The sequence below is a fragment of the Pelodiscus sinensis genome, chromosome 19, assembly GCF_052426305.1.
Source record: "Pelodiscus sinensis isolate ZL-2025 chromosome 19, ASM5242630v1, whole genome shotgun sequence".
NCBI lineage: Eukaryota > Metazoa > Chordata > Testudines > Trionychidae > Pelodiscus > Pelodiscus sinensis.
The window spans coordinates 32,447,715-32,472,638 of record NC_143070.1 but is presented as its reverse complement, the minus strand read 5'-3'; the positions used below and the strand labels follow the sequence as shown (position 1 = coordinate 32,472,638).

General features: G+C 53.4%; 1 protein-coding gene and 8 non-coding genes across 9 annotated transcripts in view; 4 read left to right on the top strand and 5 right to left on the bottom strand.

Annotated features, from left to right (window-relative positions):
* Positions 1-24,924, bottom strand: part of LOC149523058 (uncharacterized) — a 224,171-nt gene that overhangs the window by 51,858 nt on the left and 147,389 nt on the right.
* TRNAS-UGA (transfer RNA serine (anticodon UGA)) lies at positions 3,201-3,282 on the top strand. Its single transcript has one exon. It is a non-coding gene; the product is annotated as a tRNA-Ser (tRNA).
* On the bottom strand, positions 3,999-4,072 carry TRNAT-UGU (transfer RNA threonine (anticodon UGU)). The gene has a single exon. It is a non-coding gene; the product is annotated as a tRNA-Thr (tRNA).
* Positions 7,233-7,304, top strand: TRNAC-GCA (transfer RNA cysteine (anticodon GCA)). Its single transcript has one exon. It is a non-coding gene; the product is annotated as a tRNA-Cys (tRNA).
* TRNAR-UCU (transfer RNA arginine (anticodon UCU)) lies at positions 10,975-11,079 on the bottom strand. The gene is made up of 2 exons: positions 11,043-11,079; positions 10,975-11,010 (listed from the first exon to the last, which is right to left on the bottom strand). It is a non-coding gene; the product is annotated as a tRNA-Arg (tRNA).
* TRNAF-GAA (transfer RNA phenylalanine (anticodon GAA)) lies at positions 16,643-16,715 on the bottom strand. Its single transcript has one exon. It is a non-coding gene; the product is annotated as a tRNA-Phe (tRNA).
* Positions 19,524-19,596, bottom strand: TRNAR-CCU (transfer RNA arginine (anticodon CCU)). Its single transcript has one exon. It is a non-coding gene; the product is annotated as a tRNA-Arg (tRNA).
* On the top strand, positions 21,711-21,783 carry TRNAK-CUU (transfer RNA lysine (anticodon CUU)). Its single transcript has one exon. It is a non-coding gene; the product is annotated as a tRNA-Lys (tRNA).
* Positions 22,217-22,289, top strand: TRNAV-AAC (transfer RNA valine (anticodon AAC)). The gene has a single exon. It is a non-coding gene; the product is annotated as a tRNA-Val (tRNA).

Genomic DNA, 24,924 nt, shown 5'->3' with positions numbered 1-24,924 from the left:
TGGCGTTATTAGCACCACACGCTAACCAACTGAGCTAGCCAGCCAATGAAATTGCAGTTCACCAGTGGCCCTTTCAAGAAAGGCGCCTCAGTCAGCTGCAGGGATGTCTCTGCAGCTGCCAATGGCTCTTCTCTGACAGGGCCACTAGCAACTCGCTGTGACGTGGGCTGGCTAGTCCAGCTGGTTTGAGGGTTGGCCAAGGTGGCTGGCGGCCGGCAGACCCAGGGCAAAGAGGCAGCCAGAAGCTCTTGCTGCCAGCACCTTGTCTCCCAGCTTCTTCCCTGTCAGCAGCAGCTGCAGCCCCTTTCGGCCACTGGGTCAGCCCGGGACGGGAGGCAGGAATGGGGCCTCAGATTCCAGGGTTCTGAGTCCTGAGTGCTGCCCTTGACACCAACCTCCCCTCACTCAACTGGGCCAAACAGGTGCCCCAGTTCATGCCCACTGGGACCTGCTTTACTTGGTTTCCTTCCACCCAGAGCCCCCTTCTTTTCCAGGGCTGCAAGGAGCATCTCTCGGATGCTTTCTCATATCCCAGCACAGGGCCATCTCTCCGGTGACAGGAGACGGGGCTGGTTTCAGGATTTCTTTTAGCGCAGGAGCGAGCAAGGGGAGTTGGAGGAAAATCAACCCCGTTTGCAAGCTTTGTGTGACAGGAGGGGTGTGAGCTGGGGAACCTGCCCCCCCAGCAGGGGCATTTGGGTGCACCCAGGGGCAGCAAGAATTCAGTCCCTCAGGCGAGTGCTTTGGGGACAATGTGTGAGCCCTTCCATAAGCATTTTCTGCTCCCACTGGGGAAGGCAGCTGGGCAGGACCAGCCTGCAGCCCATGTCTCTTTCAGCCCCAGGTGCAGGAAGTAACAAGAGGAAACAGAGAGGGGAGGAAAGTCCATGGCCAGAGCCTGCTCCCAGCAGTCTGGCCCTGCACAGAGTCTGTGCATGATGGAGCCTCTCCCAGCAGGGCTCTGGCCTGTTCTCTGCAAAGTGCTCAGCTGTTTCATTTTTTTGCAGGCCCATTGTCTGTGTCCCTGGTGGCTTCATTTACAGTTTTCAGTCTTTACATTTGCATCCCTTTTTGGAAAGAGGGTGCAAGTGTAAACATACCCTACGTAGCGGGAGTTGGCTTCTGTAAGTTGAGCCTGGCTATGTCCCTACCGCGGGAACCCAAAGGGAGCAAAGAGCAGAAGTACTGGAAGCTGGTGGGGTACCCTCTGGATTTGATTTAGTGAGTCCTAGTTGGACTTGCTAAATCAAACTCCAGAAGTTGGATTGTGGCCATTCCTCCCCCACTGGGTGTGATTCTTGTTCTTCTGCACAGCACAGCCCAGGTAGACCAATGTCCTTCAGATCACACCCTTGATGAATTGATGGGAATAGAAACCAGACAAACAGCAGATTTGAACTTGTTTCAGTTGAGATGGGTTTGCCTGGTTTATGTGCATTGACACAGGAACACATTAAGTCTACGTCTACACTGGCAGCCTTTTCTGAAAATGCTTATAACAGAACAGTTTTCCATTATAAGTATTTCCGGAAAAAGCGCATGTACATTGGCAGGATGCTTTTCCAGAAAAGCACTTTTTCCGGAAAAGCGTCCGTGGCCAATGTAGACGCGCTTTTCCGCAAAGAAGCCCCGATCGTCATTTTCGCGATTGGGGCTTTTTTGCGGAAAAGACTACTGTGCTGTCTACACTGGCCCTTTTCCGGAACAGTTTTTCCGGAAAAGGACTTTTGCCTGAACGGGAGCAGCATAGTTTTTCTGGAAAAACACTGCCAATTTTACAGTAGATCATCAGTGCTTTTCCAGAAATTCAAGGGGCCAGTGTAGACAGCTGGCAAGTTATTCCAGAAAAGTAGCTGCTTCTCTGGAATAAATAGCCCAGTGTAGACACAGCCTAGGGGTTTGCAGTAATTTAGGAATCTCTGCACAGCAGAAATTCAGAATGTGATGCAATTGGAAATGCAAAGGTTTCAATGAAGTTGACCAACCTTTCAGCAGGCACTTGGAGTTGAACCCAGGAACCACTTTGCCTACAGTTAAACACTGAGCTACACCCCCATTACACTTGCTTGCTTGCATCCAGTGTTAGGAAATTAGCCGTTGGCAGCACATTCTGCAGGAGCAGGTGGTGCCTTGCACACATGGTGGGGGGAGGACGGCCCTCTATGGGGTCAGGCATGTGTGGTGTCCCCCAACCTACAATCAGCATGACATGTCAAATAGCGCATCACCCCCTGTGCTCCCGCCTGCCCTGTGTGTGTTGCAACCTCACAGCACTCACCTGATGTTCCCTCCCGGTTGCCCGAAGACATTTGGGAGGCCTCCTGCAACTGGGGAAGTGGTTCCAGGGGGAGGGTCACAACATTCCTGGAATCCTCCTTCTCTTTATCCTTTATCCTGGAGCTGCTGGTCAGCAGGTTTGTTGTCCTGAAGCTGCGGCCGCTGCTGCCCAGGTGTCTCCATCCCAGACTCCACAACTGTCCCTGGAGGCAGGGTTCCCCAATCCCCATGACTTGATCCAGTTCCTCACAGTATGCACAGTGCTAAGGTGCTTCCCCAGTGCAGGAGCTGCGCTCACGGGTCCTCACATACCCCTGCTGCAATTCCTTGACCTTGGCTCTAACTTGGTCTGGGGTGGGTGGAGGTGGCCTTTCTTTGGCCATAAATATCTGCATTCCTCCAACTGGACTGCAGGGCCTGCAGAGACTCCTCCTTGGACCACAGCTTTATCTCTGGCCCAGACCATGACAGTGCCCGGCACTTGCTGCCACTTGCTTGGTCCTGTGATGTGTCTATGGAAGGGCCAGAGGGGTGTCCGGGGGCTTGTGCCTGTGACATAGCTCTCTGAGAGGCTGGAAGCGCTCCATCTTAGCCAACTGGATAGTGAAATTATACTAAAATAATTGGTTATGGTTGAACTAAGCGGTACTTGAATTTCTCTTTATAAACTGGGGTCCAAGAAGGAGATCAGAAAGAAGAAGAAAAGGGGAGAAGAGAAGAGGAAGGAAAAGGCAAAGGAAGACCAAGAAGGAGGAGAGAAGACCTTGAAGCAGAACTCACCTCCAAGGCAGCCTAAGAGCAGAACGGCCGGGACTCCTCTGAACAGCTGTTGCAATGGTTTGCTGTGTGAACTCTGCGGCAGGTGACATTAGGGCTGTGCACTGGGATTATTTACCAGTTTCCCTGGCTTTACTGTGCCCAGAGCTGTGATGGCTGAGTGGTTAAGGTGTTGGACTTGAAATCCAATAGGGTTTCCCTGCGCAGGTTCAAATCCTGCTCACAGCGAGGTCTGTGTTTTGCCCACACCTCTTCCTCAGGCAGCAAGGGCCTCTGTGAGTTACCAGCAGTGGGGCTGTTACTGTTGTCATCAGGACTGGATTAAGGGGTGAGCTAGTGGGGCAGCTGCCAGCAGGCACTGCGTGCCTTGCTCCTGGCAGACTACAGCAGCTGCCCTGGGACTGAAGCTGCATTAACCTCCACAGCACCTGTCAGCAGTGCCCTTCCCCATGCAGCTGTGGGGCTCTGCATGGCCTGCCCCAGGGGACCCTGGGTTGCACGCCAGTGGTGGTGGCAGAGCCAGGCTGGGCAGCACAAGAGCATCCTGCTACCACAAGCTCCACGCATGGAGCGGGAGGGGCTGTATATGCACTGTGCACCCAGGGTGGAGCCGCACATGCACCATGAGCCGGGGGGCAGTGCCACATTCCCGGAGCACTAGAATGGCTCAGATTGGCTGTGGTCAGCATCTAACTAATTGCACCATTAGGCCATGTCTTCGCTCAGGTGGAGATTTCTGCTGCAATCCATCTCCCAGAGTTTGATTTAGCAAGTCTAGATAAGACTCTCTAAATCAAACCCAGAGGGCACCTGCACCAGTACACACTGCTCCTGCTCTTTGCTTCCATCCTACTTCCACTGTTAGGACACCAGCAAACGGTAAAACCAACTCCAGATATGTGTTGGGATATGGTGGAAAGAAGAGACACATTGGCCTCACCACAAGGCACCACTGGGAGTTGAGCCCAGGATCTTCTGCTTACAAGGCAGCTGCTTTAGCCAACTAAGCCATGGTGCCCTCCTTCAAAACAGCCCTCAAACTGTTCTACTTTATGGTTCCAGAGAACATGTTCCCATTCCAAAGTGCAGCCGTTCACCGTTCCCCTCCAGCTCTTGCCGTGTCTTGAGGTCTGCGCAGCCTAAGACGTTAGATTGGCAGCTGGAACCCAAAACCTTTTTGGCAATTGTAGCCCCAGGCCCCAAAGGGACAGACCCAAGGCAGCCGCCTGGTCCTAAGGCCGGGCCTGTAGCCAGCGGGAGGAAGAAGAATCTCTCCTTTCAAACCCCATGCTGACTACAGAGATGTTTGGGGAGGCAGATAGCTCAGTGGTTTGAACATTGGCCTGCTAAACCCAGGGGTGTGAGTTCAATCCTTGCACAAACAAGAAATTCATTAGGGATGGTACTTGGTCCTGCTGAGAAGGCAGTCCTTTCCAGTTCTAGGAGATAGGCAATCACAGTTACTTTAAAAAAAAAAAAAAAAAAAGCAACCTAAGGGCCTTTGCCCTAGGTGGCCCTTGGGTGAGTGTTGGGGCAGGAGAACACAGGGGGCTCTAAGGGGTGCTTCACTTCACCTGCAGAAGGACCCTTGAGTGAAACCAGGCAGAAAGGCAGTGTCTTGCTGCTGCCCCTTCTCCTGCCTGGGCCTGGCCTCTCAGCACCACAGAAAACCCCTTGGCAGAAGCCAGAGGCCTCAGGCCCCTCTGAGGAGCTTTTGTTCCGCTGTCCTGGCTGCCCCCTGAGGGCTGCTGGCTAAAGGAGGCAGCAAGGCAGGAGAGGGGGGAGGAACAAGTCCAGCAGAGGCTAAGAGGCTGACAGCTCTGGCTCAAGCCTCCAGCCCCAGCACAAAACCAAACCTCAGCAGGGCCTGTATGTCTCCCTCCTGCCCCTGCACATGCGCTCACAGGGGGAAATGTGCCCCATGTTCCATCCCTGCACCAGGCCTGGGCGACTGGCTCAGCCCTCAAGCAGCCCACAGGGCCTGTGAGGGATGGACTGAGAGCAGGGCCCCACTGACACCCCCTGTCCTGCCCCACTGGTCTGTGTGCGGCGCTGGCACGGGACAGGACGGACAGGCAGGAATGGCAGCCTGGACAGAGGAGCTTGAACTGATGAGCCAGTCTCACTTGCTGACCAGACTCCTGGGCTCTGGGGACAGCCTGGGGGGTGGGGCAGCCTGGGGGGTGGGGGATAGTGGGGAGGAGAGAGGGTGTGAAGAAATTCCAGGGGGGGCATGAGGGTTTTCACAAATCAAAAAGCAGGGGGGACATGATGCTGAACAGTTTGGGAACCACCACAAGGGGACGACCCAGCAGGGACTAAAAGTGAGTGCTCCAGGCAAGGTTTGAACTCACAACCTCAGCATGTCTCCTACAAGTACTGCCTTATAAGTACTGTGCACTGACCCATTGCGCCACTGGAGCAGATATTTGAAGTGTTTCTTCAAAGTCCTTAGACTGAAAAAGTCAAGACGCACAAAGTGGAATTGAAGTTTCTGCTGAGCCCTTGTTCTTTCTTTTCACAGGCAGAGCCGAGGGGCTCCGCACATCCAGAGACCCCTCCCTCTTCCTCTCTGGTCTCTGAAATAACCCACCCTAGTGGGGCACAAAGTTGCTGGAGGCCAGAGCACTAGAGATGAGTTGCACGTGGGTTAGTGCTCCCTTTGCACGTGAGAGGTAGCAGGATTCACTCCCATCTTCTCCCACCTGCTCGCTGGTGCTGAGGGGCCGGCCCCTTTCCTGCTGCCCCAACTCTCATTCCCACAATGCACTTTGTGCAGGGACCGTTGGTCTTTGTTCCAAGGCATGTGGCTGGGAGCCAGGACCCTTCCCAAAGTATACAACTCCCCTGCCCCCCGTTCTGCTCACGCTCTCTGGCTGCCTCCAGCATGGGCTGAGCTCAGGGGTGAGATGGGCGACCTGCCCTGACGCTGTGATGGCATCAGTCACCTGAGCACAAGTCTGCTCACGAAGCTCTAATGGGCCTCAGACAAGCAAAACCCCCCTTAGTGAACCTCAGGGCAAGGAAGCCAAAAAGCCTGGAGCACAAGGACCTCCCAGCAACTGCCCCAGCCCGTCCCACTGAGATTTAAACTCAGATTGGAGGATTCAGAGTCATTAGTGCTGCCCCTTACACCTGGGACCTAGACAGAAGGCCTGGGGTAGACACCTGGGACACTCAGGGTGTGTCTAGACTACCTAGTTTTGTCGACAAAAGTGGACTTTTGTCGACAAAACAATACCAGCGTCTACACTACCGCAGAGTTCTGTCGACATAACGTCGACAGAACTCCGCGGTTTTGTCGACGCTGGTATACCTCGTTTTACGAGGCATAACACTTTCTGTCGACAGAACTCTGTCGACAGAAGGTGTTATTGCCTGTAACACTGCGTCCAGACTACGGAGTTCTGTCGACAAAGCGGCTTGCTTTGTCGACAGAACTCCATGTGTCTGGACGCAAATTGTCGACGGAAGTTTTGTCGACAGTATCTGTCGACAAAACTTCCGTCGACAAAACGCGGTAGTCTAGACGTACCCTCAGTTCTCAGTCTGGCCTCTGCTCTCCTGGCTTCCCTCCGCCTGCTTCATCTCTCAGGACTCTCTGGCTATGTCTACACGGCACGTTTATTTTGGAATAAGATATTCTGGAACAGTTATTTCAAAATAGCACGTCTACACTGCAGGGAAACCTCAAAATGAGTCTGAGGAGGCTTCCCTAATGAAGACGTGCTACCTTGATTTAGAGCCCCAGGAGGAATAACTTAGAATGGCCCTGGGGGAGAAGGGAGGGATATTTTGAAATAGCAGAAGTGGAGCATATACACGCACCACATTTTGAAATAGCTATTTCAGAATAGGCATTTTTCTGCATACAGTGAGGTCTACAGAAGTTGGAATTAGCCGTCCGTTATTTCAGAGTTACTTCAAAATAACAGAATTGCTGTCTAGACTCTTGCCTTGTTATTTTGGAATAACGGCCATTGTTTCAAAATAACTTTTCTGTGTGGACAGAACCTCTGTCCTGCCCCAGTTCTGATGCTTTCTGGACAAACTCCATGTTAGGACCAGTCACAATCTGGGGTCAGTGAGGGTCCGTCCCACCTGAGATGTGTGTTCTACAAAAGCTTCTTGTTCCCCACCCGCTTCTCAATATTGGCTGCAGACATTTTTTCTCATATGGGGGTGTAGTTCAGTGGCAGAGTGTTTGACTGCAGCTCACATGGTCCTTGGTTCAAATCCAAGTGCCCCCTGCAACAGTGTCTATTTAATAGAGACATTTCCTTTGTATGTGAACTCTTTGAATGAATACAAACCTGTAGGCTACATCTACATGGCAGGGTTTTTGCTCAATGTTCTTGCACAAAAACATGCAGAGCACAGCACAAGTGTTCTTGCATAAGTAAATTTGCACTACAGCGTTGGAAAACAGTGCTTCTTCCAGAAGAGTTATTCCTCTCCCCACGAGGAATAAGCCCTCTTGCACAAGAGCTCTTCCACAAGAGGGCAGTGTAGACAGGCAACATGAATTTCTTGTGCAATAAACCCGTATGGCTAAAATGCCCATCAGAGTTTTCTTGCACAAGAGAGCAACCACACTGCCATGGACGCTCTTGCACACAAGCACATCTCTTGTGCAAAGCACTTGGCAGTGTGGACGTGTTCTTGTGGAAGACCTTTTGCACAAGAACGCTTACGCAAAACAGTTCTTACACAAGAAGGCTGCAGTGTAGACGTAGACGTCGTGTTATGATGGTGTTTAGGTCAGTAACTGGGGCCACTAAATGGTGCTTGTGACCGGTAACCTAGGGATCCATGTTGGATCCCCTCAGGCACCGGCCACTCAGAGACTGGTCAGGCTGGATTTTTCTGCCAACTGGCACGAGGATTCCTGACAATAAGCAGCGGAACAGCTCTGCACAAGAGGGTTTTTTTGTGCAAGAAGGAGCAGTGTAGACAGCTTCTTCTTGCACAAAAGTCTCTGCTGCAAAAATGATGGCTCATTAGGTATGCAAATGAGGTGTGGCAATATTCATCCCCACACCTCATTTGCGTATCTTATTGCACAACAATGTGCGGTGCAGACACAGCCAAGGAAGCCAAACCCTGGCATTACCAAGGATTTGCAGCAAACCAGTATTTCGCCAGCGGGTCCCACTGAGGTCGTGGTGCAGGATTCAGACTCACTTGCCGAGGAAGGCTCTAGAATCTTCCTGCTTTGCACAAAATTTTTTAAGCTTAGACAGAAAGCAGAGGGGCCATGTTTACACTGACGGGTTCTTGAGCAAGCAATATGCCAATGAGGCTAAGCGTGGACTATCACACTGCTCCTTCATGCACAAGAAACCCCCGTGACAATAAGCAGCGGAACGGCTCTGCACACGAAGGCTCTGTCTGCACTGGCGGCTTCTTGCACAAGAACACGGCCACACTGGGCTGCTGACGCAGGTGACCAGGTGGTTGGCAGCAGTGTTGTGGGCCGGGCACATGCCCCAGGCCTCCTGGACATATGGAGCCTCCCTCTGTGTTTTGGGCTGGAGGAACCTGCCCCCTGCAGGGAGCCTTGGGCCAGCCACTGCAGCAGCAGGAATTTGGGAATCACGTCACCCCATTGGGGCAATGGAGGGAATGGAGGGTTTTCCCTGCCATTAGGGAAAGCAGGCCAGGCCAAGGCCCTTTTAGCCAGTGGGGCTGTGCAGGCTGGAGCCTCCTCCTATGAGCTCTCTGCTCTGCTTCCTGCAAAGGTCTCAGCCTCTTGTGTGTCTCTGCTTCCCTGTCCATAGCAGGCAGCTAAAGGGTGGGTGAGGACAATCAACACAGCAAACATCTCAGTGGCCAGCATGGGGCTTGAACCCATGACCTTGGTGTTATTTTGGTGTTATTAGCACCATGCTCTAACCAACTGAGCTAGCCAGCCTGCCAAGACTAAGCTCACAAATGGCCCTTTCAGAAAGGCACCTCCGGCAGTTGCCGGGATGACTGGAGCTGCCAATGGCTCTTCTCTGACAGCGCCACTAGTGACTCACTGTGATGTGGGCTGGCTAGTCCAGCTGGTTTGAGGTGTCACGGAAATCCAGACTCAGGGTTGGAAGGAGAGAAACACTTTCATTAAGAGCTGTGGGAAGTTTCAAAAGAAAGACTTCCAAAATCAAATGTCCATGGTAACCTTATATACATTCATGGTTGCACACAAAATAGAATTGACATCACATAAGCTAGTGACAGCGTTACGATTGGCTTAATGCTTAAAGCTACTTTTATCTCAATATGCAGAGATAAACTTAGTTACATGGGTGTTAGTCTCATCCTTGCAGCAGAAAAGCTAGATCAGGCTGGTTTTAGTAGGTTCACTATCTCTCACACACAACGCAAGGTCACGTTCAGTCAGTTGCATACACACTTCACATTGTTCCTTTTAACAAAATACATTTTCCTTCTCAGAGGTTTGGTCACGGTGGCTGGTGGCCAGCATGGCATGTCACCCTCCTGTCACACTTGGTGCCAGAAGAACAAAGCTTGCAAAGGGGTTTGAATTCCCTCCATCTCCCCATGCTGCAGCGGTAAAAGAAATCCTGAAACCGTCCCCTTCTCCTGTCGCTGGAAAGTTGGAAATGGAGCCGTTCCTTGTGGGGAAAGAAAGTGGGTGTGTCAGGAGGAGGATTTGTGCTCAAACCTCCCCACAGACCAGAGCCCCCCATTGGGGCAAGAAAGAGCCTTGAGTCAGGCACTTGAGAACTCGCGGTTCCTGCTACCCTATGATGGCATATTAGAAAAGCTATTGCACTAGCCTGGTTAGCTCAGTTGGTAGAGCATAAGACTCTTAATTTCAGGGTTATGGGTTCAAGTCCTATGCTGGGCGATGCCCTTCTTTAACTCTCATTCTCAGCCTACAAGCAATTCACTCTCAGCTTTCACCAGGGTTTTAGAAAGAAAAAGTCTAGTCCTGGGGTCCAGCTTTAGTAGAACCAGACAGAAAACAAGCTGCAAGTTCCATCTTCTGAGGAGAAGGGAAGAGGATTTTCTTCTCCACATCAGCCCAGGGAGGAGAAAAAATAACCTTTGGCCTGCTGATTTTCCCCTGTCAGCTTCTGTAGCTTCACCTCCTTCCACAGCAGCTCCAGCTTAGAGCTCCAAATCTCAAGGGGCTGGTGAGGAAATGAGGAGCTGGCAGCTCGGGTTAGTGGCTTCCCTGAGAACAAGAGGTGGAGTGTTCACAAGGTGCATTCCCCTCCCCCGCAGAGCAGGGTGTTAGAAGGACTGAGTAACAGTCAGACAAGTTCCCCCAAAGCCAAAGTGTGTTTCTGTGGTGTAGTGATTTTCGCTGTTGCCTAACATGCAAAAGGTCCCTGGTTGAAAGACAGGCTCTGCTCTTATTGCTGCTCCCCTGGGTTCCCAGGTAAGTGCAGCTGCTGCTTACTAGCCTGTTCATGAGCCCAACACCCACGTGACAGGGGAGTGACATCAGCTGAAAATGCCCCTTGCTGCCAGCCTGGGGAAGGGAGATGAATCAGGCCAGGCAGCTACTGGAGGCTTGTGGCTTGGCCTCCCCTGCCCTGGGAGGCTGGTGTATTGGGCTGGCTCTGCCTGCTGCCTCCCTTGTGTGACTTGCCCAGTGTCCACAGGCCAAATGTCAGAAAAGCTTCTTCCAAAAAAAGCAGAAGAAAAAGCTACACAAATTGGGTTTTGAAATTTGTGTAGCTTTTTCCAGAAGAGCCGTGCAGTGTAGACATAGCCTGAGTGTTGCTCAGCACTGGTAGGAGACAGGGAGGGACAAAAGGGTCTAACGGCACCTGCAGCCTTTCAGAACCACCCTCAGCCCAGCCCCAAGAACCAGCCCTTCCCTCCACCCTCACTGGAGTCTGCTGGGAACTGGGGTCTGCCTGGTCTGTAAAAGGTGCCCTGGAAATGAGAAAGCAGCTAAAGTGACTCTGGTGGGACTTGAACCCACAACCTTTGAATGTCTTGCTGGGCTCAGGTTAACCACCACAGCTTAGAAGTCCAACCTGCTTTCCATTGCACCACAGAGCCTGTTAGCTGGGTCTGAAATCTCCACTCTCTGCTTTGCAGCATGGCAATTGTTGGAGGGAAAGAAAGGGGAGCCAGGTCTGTCTCTTTTGGGAGAGCAGGCAGGAAGAGGGAGGGGGCCACTGAGCCCCTGACCGTTAAAGTAAGGGATAAGAACTGAGCTGCATTTGGAGAATGTGGGCATTGATCCCACTGCCTCTCGCATGCTAAGCAAGCGCTCTACCACTTGAGCTAATTCCCCTGCTAGGATAAAAAGAAAGCTCTCCTGCCCCACACACATTGTCCCAGAGCCCACAAGGTTCCTGCAGATGCCCAAGGCTTCTTTCGGAAAGGGCCACTTGTGATTTATTTCGAAGTAAGTGCTGTGTAGCCAGCCCCAAATTACAAAATAAGCTATTTCAAAATAGGCACATTGATTATTTTGAACTATGGGTCGCACACCAAGTGAGTTAAAGCTGAACTCTGTCCCCAGCTCGCTGCTTCACCCACCCACGTACTGACTCCGCTTTGCAATGGGGCTGTTTGCATTGGCCTCTTCTCTCTGTAGCCAGGCTTCAGCCAGGACTGAGGCTCAGGGGAAACCTCACAAAGGAGATTCCAGGCAGCCAGGCCATGGGAGTCTCTGAGATGCCCCAGCCCTGCAGCCTGTCCCACCTGGCTGTTGCCAAGGTTGCTCTGTGAGGTCACTGCCTCCCGGCCAATGAGCTGAGGTGCTGCACAAGGCCCTTGTGATGTCACTGCTGCCTCCCAGGGCTCATGTCCTGCCCCTGGCCAGCCCCTTGGCGTGTGTGAGCTGCTCCCCCTGCCCCCGTCACTCAGGGCTGGTTCTGGGGTTCAAGCAGCGAACATCAGAGGCTGCTCAGGGGGACATATTGGGGCCTGTGAGTGTTGCTGTCCTGCTGCACAGACAGGGCCATAGAGCCTCAGGAGGCTGCACCTGTGGGAGACACTTCCCTGGTTTCCGGAGGGAGACGAGACGTCAAGGCCCATGACTCGGAGCCAGCTACCGATACCCATGGAAAGCTGATTTTCAGAGGGGTATGATCAGCCCTTCCTGTGTATTTGGCTTCTTCAAGGGGCTTAATCAGGAGCTAAAAGTTGAAGAAGGGCCATTTAGAAGGGTGAATTTCTTTCCCTGGCAACTTTTTCTGTGTGCTGCATGGGCCTAATGGACTCCAGGGTCGGGGGAGCTAGTTATTTTGTCTGACAGACAATCCCCAGGCCCTAAGCATGGTGCAGGCGAGGCCCATGGGGCAGTTTGCCTGGTGGGGTTTGGGGGGTGGAGAAGCTGTGAAGCTCTGTGAGTGGATAAGGTCCCTGGCTGAGCTGCTCCACCTGCCATGTGTGTGACTTAAACTGCCCCTCATCCCCTTTTGTGTGTCTGTTGCGCTTCCAGCGTCTTTCCTCAGGCACGTTCATCTGGCAAAGACCCCCCCAGCGATCTTGTATCTTCCTTTGTGCAACTCAGCCACAGACACTGCCAGGGCTGGAAGGAAATTGCTGCACTTTGGGAGTCAAAGGTGTTGTCTGGCACCATAAAGCAGTTTCACCCAGGAGCCTGAGAAGGCCACCATGGCTCAGCTGGCCAAAGTGCTTGTTTTGTAAACAAAAGATCCTGGGTTTTATGCCTGGTGGTGTCTTATTGCAGCCTGTGCTTGCATTTTCCTATGTCCTTCTGGGGCACAGAAGAGGCCTCCTCTGGCCACCCATGGAACTGCGGGTTCAGGAAAAGGCTGATTGGGGAGGAGTGTTGGGAAGAAGGAAACCAAAAGCGAGAAGCACCTGATGCCAACAGACTCTCACTCTCCAAGGCTGCAGGAGCTGTAGAGGTTGCACCCTCAGGCTCTCTGAGCACAGACACCCCCAGGGAATCACAAGGGCGTGTGGTGCTGGCTCTCCTGTCCCAGCAATTGCAGTCAGAGCCCTGCCTTGCCAGTGCCAGTCACAGCAGCCTCTGCACCTGCTCCAGGCTTGTGGTTTCCTTCTTCCCAATGCTCCTCCCAATCAGCCTTTTCCTGAGCCAGCAGTTCCATGGGTGGCCAGGGGAGGCCTCTCCTGTGTCCCAGAAGCTGCCAGACTCTGACTCTTGTCCCCTTGGTGCCCCCGTCTAAATTCTCTTTTAAATTGGTCTTTATGGTCCTGCTCAGAGCGTTTTTCTCCTCAGCAGCGCACAAAAGAGAAGCTGTTGTCACTGGCCCTTGAAGGCAAGATGAGTTTTGCCTGCCCCCCTCAGCCTGACTCCCTACTTGGCCCCATTCCTGCCTCTCTTCCTTGGCTGACCCAGTGACTGAAAGGCGCTGCGGCTGCTGCTGGCAGGGAAGAAGCTGGGAGGCAAGGTGCTGGCAGCAAGAGATTCCAGCTGCCTCTTTGCCCTGGGTCTCAGTGGTTGTTGGGTGGGAGAGTAGAGTTTATCGGACTTTGGGCTAAGCTCTAGAGCAGCCAAGGGAGAGGTGGGGAAGTGACTTCTGGATACTCTGTGTGGCTCAGGGATGTGGACCAAGAGCTGTTCTCGAGTTTGTTGCTGTAAAGTGTTGTTTCTGGGTCGTTTGCCTAAGATCGAGCACTTCTGCCTTCCGGAGAGCCATGTCACAGGCACAAGCCCCCAGAGACCCCTTCAGGGACACATCACAGGCAGGGCCGGACCGAGCCATTCCGGTGCCCCAGGCTGACAGTTCAATTGCGCCCCGGGTTGGAGGAGGGCGCATGCATGTAGCTGGTGGTGGCAGGATGCACGTGCCTGGCCCAGCCCGGCTACCGCTGCTGGTGGGCAGCCTTAGGGCACCTGGGGCAGGCTGAGCTTGGCCATTCAGGGCCCCGCAGCCATGGGGGGAGGGCGCTGCTGGCCAGCGCTGCAGGGGTTCACGTGGCCCCCGCCCCGGGCAGCTGCCGCAGGGTGGCTGCTGGGAGCTACTGCAGCCCGCAATCCAAGAGCCAGGCACACGATGCCTGATGGCAGCTATAAAGGGCGGCTGCCCGGCAAGCCCAGGCCTTAATCTGGCCCTGGTCACAGGACCAAGCAAGGGACAGAAACACTGGGCACTGTCAGTGTCTGGGCCAGAGATAAAGACCCTCTTGGAGCTGTGATCAGAGGGGGAGTCTCTGCAGGCCCGGCAGTCCAGGAGGAGGAAAGTGGACATTTGTGAACATATGAACATCAGAACGGCCGTACTGGGTCAGACCAAAGGTCCATCTAGCCCAGTGTCCTGTCTGCCGACAGTGGCCAGCACCAGGTGCCCCGGAGGGGGTGGACCGAAGACAACGATCAAGCGATTTGTCTCCTGCCATCCGTCTCCAGCCTCTGACAAACAGAGGCCAGGGACGCCATTTCAACCCCTGGCTACTAGCCTTTTATGGACCTAACCTCCATGAAATTATCTAACATATGGCCCAATGGCTGATGGCCTTGCAGAGAAAGGCCACCTCCCCCCTCCTGCATCCTAGACCAAGTCAGACCCAAGGTCAACGAATTGCGGGAGGGGTATGTGAGGGCCCGTGAGGGCAGGTCCCGCTCTGGGGAAGCACCGCAGCACTGTGCATACTGTGAGGAACTGGACCGAATCCCGGGGTGTGGGGAGCCCCTGTCTCCAGGGATAGCTGTGGAGTCTGGGATGGAGACCCCTGGGAAGCAGCGGCTGCAGCTGCAGGATGACAACGCTGATGTCCTGCAGCTCCAGGGGACGCAGGAGGACTCCCAAACGTCTTCAGGCAGCGGGGAGGGAACATCAGGTGAGTGCTGGGAGGTTGCAACACCCAGGACATGTCGACACTTGCAGTCTCCTTCAGGAGAGGGAAGCAAATGGAGACATTCAAAATTGTAAATGAAACCAGGATTTAAATATCCCGCGCTACATTTGCATAATCGCGTCCGGGTGCTGTTTCAAAATACTTTATTATGAAATAAAAAACACCGTTTAGATGCAGTTATTTGGGGAGAAAACCCTTCTTCCGAAATAACCCTTAAACACTCCCCTCTGGTCTGGACCTAACAGCAGTGTCAGCGTTTGCTAGTCGGGGCTCTGGACAGCACCTGCACAGAGGGAGATGGCAACTGCGGGACGCCCTGGCCAACTGTCCCAATGTCTCCCAGCAGAAAAGAAAGCAAAAGAGGCCAATGAAAACAGCCCCCTGGCAGCGAGGGAGTCAGCACGTCGGTGGGTGGGGCAGGACGCTGGGGGCAGAGCTGGGCTCTAACTCGCTGGGCGACCTTGGCCCATTCAGTAAACCTCTCACTGTCTCCATGGCCCTGTCTGTACAGCAGGGACAGCAACACTCACAGGCCCCGCAGGAGGGGGCTGGTTTAATGCTTCACCAAAGGGCCCAGCAATGAGCCCCCAAGCTTGCCCTGTTCTGGAGCCATTTTTGCTGTGTGAATTCTGTGGGGCGGGTGAGGTCAGGCATGGGCACTGGGATTATTTACCACTGTCCCTGATCCTGGGGCATCACTGACTTCACAGCTGAGTGGTTAAGGCGCTGGACTTGAAATCCAATAGGGTTTCCTTGCACAGGTTCAAATCCTGCTCACAGCGAGGCCTGTGTTTTGGCCACGCCCTAACAAGGGCAACAAGCTGTACAACCCCTGGGCCACTCTCCCTGTCCCCAGTCAATCCCTTGCTGCGCCTTCCGAGAGAGACACAGAGCATGGTGCCTCCTTATGGGTCCCTGAGCTCTAGGAAAATGCTCAGCTCCTGCAGCCTCTGCCCCTTGCCCAGCACCCCATGGCTCAGCCCTACCCCTGGGGGCTGCCCTGCTCCAGTGTGTGATAGGAGTTGAGTGAGAGGATGGAGCGTCTGGGCCTGCCCCCAAAGGTCCATCCATGAAGGGCAGAAATGTTGGGGATATGATGTGGGTCACTCCTCCCGAGGCACACAGCCCCACCCCCACCCCCCGTGTTGGGAGCAAAGGGTCTAGAGAAGTATTGGGGGGGGGGGTCTTATTCCCTGCTCTTGCTCTGCCTTGGGCAAAGAATTAGTAACAGAATATTTGTCCAAGTTTATGTACTGAAAAAAACTGACAAGTATGTTTCTGTGGGGTAGTGGTTATTGTGTTTGCTTAATGTGCAAAAGGCTCCTGGTTCAAAGCCAAGCAGAAAGTGGGAACATGGGGTTCTGCTGCTATTTGTGGCTCCCCAGGTAAACACAGCCCCTGCTGCTTGGGATAAGCCCAACTCCCAGGCTGAGTAAAGCAAGGAACAACAGGAGCCCTGTCCTAGAAAGGAAGGGGCCAGTGTGTGTGAGTGCATGGCCCAGACAGACAGCCCCAGGGTGCAAGGACAGAGCTGCTGGATGTCTCTAGTGGTCCTGAGGGGGGGAGACATGGGTGTTAACAACATGCTCATGTGGTGCCATGTTCCAGCCAGGCCAACAGGGAGTGTTTTTTGTTGTGTCACCTGATTCCCCCCAACTGTAGCCCTTGTACCTGCCCTGTGGCAGGATAGAGACCCAGGGCCAAGAGAAAGCAGGAAGAGCCCCAGGATGCAGCTCAGCTCCCCTTTTCTCCTGCAGTGCAGGTTGTGATAACAGCTCTAAGCAAAACCATCAACTTGAAGTAATTAGCCCCTATTGGAGCATACCAAAGCCTGGAATTGAACCAGGGACCTTTAGATCTTCAGTCTAATGCTCTCCCCACTGAGCTACTTTGGCTGTGTTAAGAATCTTGTGTGGCCTGTAATTCTCTGTCCAGGATGTTTTGCCGCATGTCGTCATGCCCTGCCCAGGAAGGCGAGACTGGCCTTTCCACAGCACCCCTCCCCCACAGCCCAGAGCCAAGGTTCCCTCTAAGCCAGACCTGGGAAATACAGGCCAGCGGGCTGGATCCAGCCCATCAAGACACCCAACATGGCAGCAAGAAGCCTCAGGCAGATTCCCTGCTCGCCCTGCCCCCACGCACAGCTGAGAGAAGGGGCTGCTGGGCCCTTTGTGTCTCTCAGCTGTAGAGGAAAAGGCTTCATGCCTGGTCCCTGCTCCAGGCTTGTTTGTGGCCAATGGGAGCTGCCTGCTTGAAGCCCTGGCCAGTCCCCACAAGCTCTTATTCACCCAGGGGTATGACCTGTACCCCCTGCGCAGGGAAGGAGCTGCCTGAGAAATGTGCTTGGCTGCTGGGAGTGTCTCCCAGTCAGAGCCTGCCTCTGGCACCCCAGCCCCTCCCTTCCCTCAGCCCACTGGCCCTCCCTGTGATGGAAAAGGGCAAAGACTTGGCAGATTTCATGAATACAGATAAGGCTGGTTTCCCTGCCTGGGAATCAAACCCAGGCCACAGCAGTAAAAGTGCTGAATCCTAGCCACTAGCCCATCAGGGACACATGAAGATGCCTTTTTGCTCACCTACAGTAGCCTTTCACAGGCCTCCTCAAAAGTGTCTTTAAAATGGCTCTTTATGTTTCCAGACAACACTTTTGACTCCCAAAGTGCAGCCGTTCCCCACTTCCCTCCAGCCATCGAACCCAGGCGGTGTCTGGCCTCCTGGGCACCGAAAGCTACAGCTCCGTGGGCAGGGGGCTTTGGCTTCCTTGCCAATGGGATGCTGTGGCAGGAAGGGCTGCTCAGCAGGGACGGGGTTCACCTGTCGAGGAAGGGAAGAGTATTTGGGTGCAGACTGGCTAACCTAGTGAGGAGGCTTTAAACTAGGTTTGATGGGGGCAGGTGCCCAAAGCCCAGAGGTAAGTGAACAACATGGACACCTGGGAGATGGGCCAGAAATGGGAGGGAGCAGGGGTTGTAACTGCAGAGATAAAGGAGGGACAAGGGACCACTAGGAAGCAAAATCTAATCTGTGCCTTAGATGCTGGTACAGACACACAGGACCATGGGTGATAAGCAGGAAGAAGTTGGTATCACAGGGACGTGGTGGGATAATACACTTTATTGGTATATTGGCACAGAAGGGTAGAGCTTGCTCGGGAAGGACTGGCAGGAAAAAGGGAGGAGGAGTTTCCTTCGATATGAAACATGCGAACACTTGCCCTGAGGTGGAGATGGACACAGGAGACTTGTCAGGAGTCTCTGGGTGAGGTTAAAGGGGTAAAACCCCAGGGGGATGTCACACTAGGCGTCTATTCCAGACACCTCCCCAGGCAGAAGAGGTGCCTGAGGCTTTTTAAACAATTAACAAAATCATCCAAAGTGCAGCTGGTTTCACACACACTCAGCCTCACCCACAGCTGGGAGGCAGTTTGCAGGGAGCTGAAAAGAAACAGAAGAGGGGAAACTGGAGCCTGGCAGAACCAAGTCTTGGGATTCTTCTGTGTCCAGATGTGCTAAGCAGCTGGCAGCCAAGCTCCCAAGTGCTGGTCTGTTCCCACCCTCCCCAGGCAGGTGAATTCAGCGTCACCTACAGCTGGGACGCAGTTTGCAGTGAATTGAAAAGAAACTGGCTGGTAGAACCAAGGCTCAGGATACTTCTGTGTCCAGATGTGCAAACAGCTGGCAGCCAAGTGCTGGTGTGTTCCTGCTCTCCCCAGGCAAGTGAATCCCCTCCTCTGGGTGTTACAGGCAGGACTTTGCCTGTCTGGCTTTTAGCCAGGGAACTTTTCTATGCCCGGCAAATGTGACACCCACTGCACTGCAGAAACCAGCCCCCTGCCTTTTGCAAAGACACCCCTAGAAGCACTTAGCCCCCTTGTTGTCTCTGCCTGTAAAACAAGGAAAAAGCAAATCTCTATCACTGGAGAATGTGGGTGTTGATCCCACTGCTTCTTACATGCAAAGCAAGCGCTCTACCACTTGAGCTAATTCCCCCACCTTTTACAGAAAAGGGATGAAATCTAGACACAGCCATTGTGTAGACACGGCCTTGGGGTGTCACTAAACTAGCCCCAAGACACATTCCTTGCTTGGAACAGTCACAGTCCTACCTGAGACGTGTGTGACTCAAAAGCCTCCTGTTCCCTGCCAGTTCCCAACACTGGCTGCAGACCCAGCGATATTTGGTGCCTTGGCTGCTGTCCCTGCTGGCAGGGAGCTGTCCCGCACCTGCAGTTCATCCGCCTCTTGGAGAGGCAGCAGCTCTGTGAGGGGGAGAAGCCGGGGAATTTCCCTGCATGTGTAAAAACCATCACTGCAGGCCCAGGCTGGGCCAGTGCGCTGGCATCCCTCATGTCTGGAGCATCCACCAGGGAAAAACTGAAACTGTATCCTGCCAGGCAGGACTCTGACCCGCTATAGGGCTTGGGGTCCCTCCAACGCTCCCCAGTAGGAAATACCAGACCAGGGGTCCCTCCACCCTTCCCCCGGAGGAGCTATGGGACCAGGGGACCCTCCACCCCTCAGCAGGAGCCAATGGGTGCCAGGGGGGCTCACACACAAACAGGTGCACACACCCTTAATATTGGTGCCCAGGGCAAAACTCAGTCTGTTCCTGGAACAGTGAGTAAGACAGCAACTGTGCAGCATCCTTGCTAACTGTTTCAGAGAGCAGAGGAGAGTAAACTCTTCGTCAGTGAGAGAAACTGTCACCCCAGACAGGACTTGAACCCACAATCCCTGGCTTAGGAGGCCAGTGCCTTGTCCATTAGGCCACTGGGGCACACAGAAAACTCTGCCAGGGAAAGAAATTCACCCTTCTAAATGTCCCTTCTTCAACTTTTAGCTCCTAATGAAGCCCCTTTGAAGAAGCCAGGGTATGTCTACACTACCCCGCTAGTTCAAACTAGCGGGGTAATGTAGGCATACTGCAATTGCAAATGAAGCCCGGGATTTGAATTTTATTTGCATAAGCGGGGCGCCGCCATTTTTAAATCCCCACTCGTTCGAACCCCGTTCCTAGTTCGAACTACCGTTGCTCCTCGTGGGTATCTGTAGCTGGCTCGAAATCATGGGCCTTGACATCTTGTCTCCCTCCCGAAACCAGGGAAGTGTCTCCCACCACTGCAGCCTCCTGAGACTCTATGGCCGTGTCTATACAGCAGGGACAGCAACACTCACAGCCCCACGGGAGGGTCCCTGGCCTAGCAATGTGGCCCCCTGAGCAGCCTCTGATGTTCCCTGCGTGAGCCCCAGAACCAGCTCTGAGTGAGGGGGGCAGGGAGAGCAGCTCACACATGCCAAGGGGCTGCCCAGGGGCAGGACATGAGCCTGCCAGGCAGCAGTGACATCACAAGGAACTTTTACAGCACCTCAGCTCATTGGCTGGGAAGCAGTGACCTCACAGAGAAACCTCAGAGACCCCCATGTCCTGGCTGCCTGGAATCTCCTTTGTGAGGTTTCCCCTTGAACTCACCTCTAAGCCAGAATCCTGGTCAATTTCCCCTCTGGATCTTACCCACAAATCACGCTGAGCCAATCCTTTAGCATCTAACATCTAAAGGTTTATTACTACAATAATACAATATAGGACACAGGACACATCCTTCTTTGCTCACCTGCACTAGCCTTTCGCAGGATGAGGGGTCCCTTCTCCCTTGCCCAGAGGGGACAAGAACAGAAACCAAACAGAACATCAAAGCAGCCAGACTGGGCCATGCCAGTTGCCCAACTAGCCCAGGATCCTGTCTCACAACAGCAGCCAATTTCATTGTCCCGAGGGAATCCTCAGGACAGACAGTTATTAAATGATCCCTCCCGTCACCCATTCCCAGCTTCTGGAATACACCAGCTAGGGACACCTGCCCTGTCCATCCTGGTTAAATGCCTTTGATTATGGCTGCCAGGGATCCCAAAGTTGAGTAGCTCTGCATTAAGGGTTCTTATTAATGTCAAGAACCTCAAGCAATGTAAAGCCAGAGTGTGATGGAACTGGAAAGGAAAATGTTTACACTAGAAGGAATTTTTTCCAAGGGGGCACTTAGAGTTGAGATAAGGACCAGTTGATCTGCAGTCAAAGACTCTACCACTGAGCTACACCGCCATGGAAATTAGCATCAGCAGCCAATGTTGGGAACTGGGCAGGGAACAAGAGGCTTTTGTGTAACACACAACCCAGGTGCTCCCCTTGGGCTTGGTCTGCACACTGAGCAGACGGGTGGGAGGGGTCTGATGCTGTCACATATGCAAGGCAAGTCACTCACCTGGCCCCTGGGAGGGACGGGGGATTTGTATATTTTAGGAAGGGTCCTGAGTCCTGGCTCCCAGCCACGCACCTTGGCAGAAAGACCAATGGCCCCTGCACAAAGTGCATTGTGGGAATAAGTGTTGGGGCAGCAGGAAAGGGGCAGGCCCCTCAGCACCAGGGCACAGGCAGGAGAAGACGGGAGTGAATCCTGCTACCTCTGCCATGGCTTGGCCCAGGAGGGCTGGGGTCTAGCAGCTTTTCACCCCAGCTTTGTGGGAGGCCAGGTAGGAAGGGGCCTCTGGAGGCTCATAGCCCCCTGGCCTGCTGTGTCTGTGAAAAGGGGGGAAGAGGACACACACCTCTCACTGGGGAACAGGGCGCATGGATCCCACTCGTTCCTACAGAAAATGAAACAGGCTGAGCATTTTGCAGAGAACAGGCCAGAGCCCTTCTCCTGTCCCTGGAGAGATGGAAATGGGGCCGTTCCTTGTGGGGAAAGAAGTGGGTGTGTCGGGAGTGGGGTTCGAGTTCAAACCTCTCCACAGACCAGAACCCCCCATTAGGGGCAAGAAAGAGCCTTGAGTCAGGCAGTGGAGAACACTTGGCTCCTGTTACCCTGAGATGGGATATTAGGAAACTTTTCCCGTGCAGCCTGGCTAGCTCAGTTGGTAGAGCATGAGATTCTTAATCTCAGGGTCATGGGTTCAAGCCCCATGCTGTGCAATGCCCTTCCTTAACTCTCATTCTCAGCCTGTGAGCAATTGGCTCTCAGTTTTCACCAGGGTTTTAGAAAGAAAAAGTCTAGTCCTGGGGTCCAGCTTTAGTAGAACCAAAGAGAGAACCAACTGCAATTTCCATCTTCTGAGGATAAGGGAAAAGGATTTTCTTCTCCTCAGTTCTAGCCACATCAGCCCAGAGGGGAGAAAAAATAACCCTCCGCCTGCTGATTGTCCCCCGTCAGCTTCTGTAGCTTCACCTCCTTCCACAGCAGCTCCAGCTTTGAGCTACAAATCTCAAGGGGCTGGTGAGGAAATTAGGCTCTTCCCTGAGAACAAGAGGTGGAGTGTTCACAAGGAGCATCCCCCTCCCCTGCAGGGCAGGGTGTTAGAAAGAGCCAGGAACAGAACAGTCAGCCAAGTTCCAGCCCTTGAAATGTATTTCTGTGGTGTAGTGGTTATCATGTTTGCCTAACACGCAAAAGGTCCCTGGTTCAAAACCAGGTGGAAACACAGGGTTTTCTCTTAATGCGGTGCCCAGGTAACTGCAGCTGCTGCTGACCAGCCTGTTGATGAGCCCAATGCTCATGTGGCGCGGGGGGGGGGGTGTAAGGTCAGTTGATAATGCCCCTGGGTGCCAACCTGGGGAAGCCAGATAAATTAGGCTGGGCAGCTGCTTGTGCCTTGGCCTCCCCTGGGAGGCTGGTGCCTTGGGCTGCCTCTGCCTGCTGCCTCCCTTATGTGACTTGCCAAATGCCAGAAAAGCCTCTTCCCCCCCAGAAAAAGCTGCACAAATTGGGTTTGGAAATTTGCGTAGCTTTTCCCAGAAGAGCAGTGTAGGGCAGACGTAGCCTGAGTGTTGCTCAGCACTGGTAGGAGACAGGGAAGGATAAAAGGATCTAATGGCACCTGAAGCCTTTCAGAACAACGCCCAGCCCCAACCGCAAGAACCAGCCCTTCCCTCCATCCTCACTGGGGTCTGCTGGGAACTGTCTGGACTCAAGCCCACCCCAGTTTCACCCTAAGGATTGCCTGTTCTGTAAAAGCTGCGCCCTGGAAATGAGAAAGCAGCTAAAGTGACACTCGTGGGACTTGAACCCACAAACTTTGAATGTCTAGCTGGGCTCACATGAATCACTGCAGCTTAAAATAGTGCTAGAAAAGTAGCCATGTTAGTCTAGGGTAGCTGAAACAAAATACAGAAAAAAACCAGTTTCTTGCCATTTTAACTCAGAAAGGACATTATCTCAATGACTTAATTACCTGCATCCTGCTTCAAAAGCCTTTTAAAACTGCACTTTCAAGGGAATCCTCTGAACTGTTATTCATGCTAAAATTCGACACTTTACGGCGGGGTCCTAACAAAGACTCTAGTTATCTTACCCATTACAAAGATAGCTTCCCCAATTATCACCTCTAATATCATTAGCTCACAGACATTTACCTTCCCCCCTCCCCCGCATCTCCGTTCTGTTCTGAAATTTGATTTGTCCTTTTCATATGTGTTGGGTTTTTTTAATTGTATCCTTTGATATATATGGTTGTGACAATTTTCTTCCACTATTTGATCTGAGGAAGCGGGTCTGGCCCACGAAAGCTCATCATCTAATAAACCATCTTGTTAGTCTTTAAAGTGCTACATAGTCCTGTATTTTGTTGCAGCTTAAAAGTCCAACTTGCTTTCCATTGCACCACAGAGCCTGATATCTCCACTCTCTGCTTTGCAGCATGGCAATTGCTGGGGGCAAAGAAAGGGGAGCCAGGTCTGTCTCTTTTGGGAGAGCAGGTAGGAAGAGGGAGGGGGTCACTGAGCCCCTGACAGTGAAAATAAGGGATAAGAGCTGAGCTGCAGCTGGAGAATGTGGGCATCGATCCCACTGCCTCTCGCATGCTAAGCAAGCGCTCTACCACTTGAGCTAATTCCCCCGCTGCATTTACAGAGGCCTTCTTGGAGGCACTTCCCTTCTCCACAGCGACGTCTGTCATCTAGGTCAATTAGTCGTAGGAAAGGAGAAGGCTCCGAAAAGGCCTCAAGGGCAACTCTCAAGGAGACTCCCTGCAGCAAAGCCATGGGGGGGCCTCTGACATGGCCCCTGCCCTGCAGCCTGTCCCACCTGGCCATTGTCATGGACTCTCTGTGAGGTCATCACCTCCCAACCTCCTTTAGCCAATAAGCTGAGGGGCTGCAAAAAGCCCTTGTGATGTCACTGCCACACCCACCCCTGCCCTCCAGGGCTAATGTCCTGCCCCAGGCAGCCCCTTTGCATGGCTGAGCTGCTCCCAGGGGTGAAAGTGACACATTTCTTACAGGGAGTCCTGGGAAATGAAGCACCTGGAGGGAGCCAGGAGAGGAGAGGCCAGCCTGAGAGCTGAGAGTCAGAGGTGCCCACTGCACTTTCACACCACAGGTCCTATGGTGTAAGGGGCAGCACTCAGGGCTCTGAATCCTGCAATCTGAGTTCAAATCTCAGTGGGACTTCCTAAGACTCAGGTGGTTGTTACAAGGTTCCGTTGCTTCGGATGCCATGCCCCGCGGTTCAATGAAGAGAGTTTTGTTCCTCTCACTGGGTGTCTGAGGCCACTGGAGCTCCATCTCCAGACCGAGCAGGTGGGCGGGAAGGGCCTGATTCCATCACAGCTGCAGGGCAGGTCACCCACCTGACTCCTGAGCTCAGCCTGTGCTGGAGGCAGCCAGACAGTGTGAGCGGGTGTGATGGTACATTGGGGGTCCCCTATCTCCTGCACCCTGAGATGGCACAAACAGACTCCACCAGCCAGTGGAATTGATGGTGGTTTATTGCTCCTCCAGGATACAGCATAGCACAGATGTAATCTGGTTACAGGAACTGGGGGCTAAGAGGCCTCAGTTCCCCCCTTGAGATAGGTGAATCCCAGCCCCCTCCCCAGTTCCTTCTCCCCTGCTTTCCGGCCAGGAACTAACTCACTCTCCTCCAGCCCTGCCCCCCAGCCAGGGTAGCATTTCACGTTCCTTTGTTCCTCTCCATGGGGGTCAGCTGGCCAAACCAGTTGGGATACCCTCTTTGCATAGTGACTCATCGCTTGTCTGCTCGGTGGTGCTACAAACAGCAGCCAGAGAGTTAGCAGGTTACCCCCCACTACGTCACAGTTCTACCCCCTCCGAGAGCGA